Genomic DNA, 1,051 nt, shown 5'->3' on the forward strand with positions numbered 1-1,051 from the left:
AGAGAGAGAGAGAGAGAGAGAGAGAGAGAGAGAGAGAGAGATGGAATTTATTCATTATCAGGAATATATGGAATATAATTAAGAGCGTAAAATTCAAGGGGGTGGAAATCTTAACGATTTTAAATTATTGTGGACCCCTTTTTCTGACTTCATCATCAAAGCTTTTTTTACTCATCAAAGAATTTTCGGGTTTATATCTGAGGCACGTGTAATATCTCCCCCTCTCGGAAAAAGTTTGACCCCTTTTCTTTCAGTTCAATATGCTCATATTACATACTCCATACTTCGTTTGCGAGCAGTACGCAACACACACATTTCGTAAAGCAACCGGAAAAAAGTATTAAAGAAAAATTCTGTTCAACAAATACTCTATAACGGATATTTTATGTGCGATTTTGAATCTTTTTATTTAATTTTGATTCTTAATTCACTTCTAGAATTAAACGGTATGATAATAATATAAGCTGAAGTTATTTTAATTTTAATCATTTATATCAACTATTTCCTGATCAGTGTTCCTAAGGAAAAGAAAAACGGAGATCAAAACTAAGCAACAAAAATATTTAGGAAAAAAGGGATTATAAAGCTATCAAATGTTATTAAATTTTTTTTTATTTGTTTATTTACTTCTGTTACATTCTAGAGACATATTGCAGGGGGTTAGCCTGGTATGTAAAACAACAAATAAAATTTGAGTGAATCATAAAAAAAAAAAAAAAAATGAAAACTAGAAAAATTTTAGTATATAAAAGAAAAGAAAAAAATATTTTGGTTCGAAATTAATCGTTGCTAGTTTCAGAACAGAATCTATAGCGGAAAAATAAAAGTATAGCATTTTACAAAAATTTACACTTCGTTCTTAATAATTCATTTAATCCTTACTTGTTATAGAAGCAACATTTACAATACTAAGAGCGATTTTATGCAGTCATCCTGTCTACTGTCAGGCAAATATATAGATTAAATGATATTAAATTAATATATAGATTAAATCAAAAGATATTTATTTAATCACTATGGTGACAATATTTTAATTTTATACCAGATCGAC

Source organism: Halyomorpha halys, unplaced genomic scaffold (genome assembly GCF_000696795.3).
Source record: "Halyomorpha halys isolate HHAL.00 unplaced genomic scaffold, Hhal_1.1 Scaffold1447.1, whole genome shotgun sequence".
Taxonomy (NCBI): domain Eukaryota; kingdom Metazoa; phylum Arthropoda; class Insecta; order Hemiptera; family Pentatomidae; genus Halyomorpha; species Halyomorpha halys.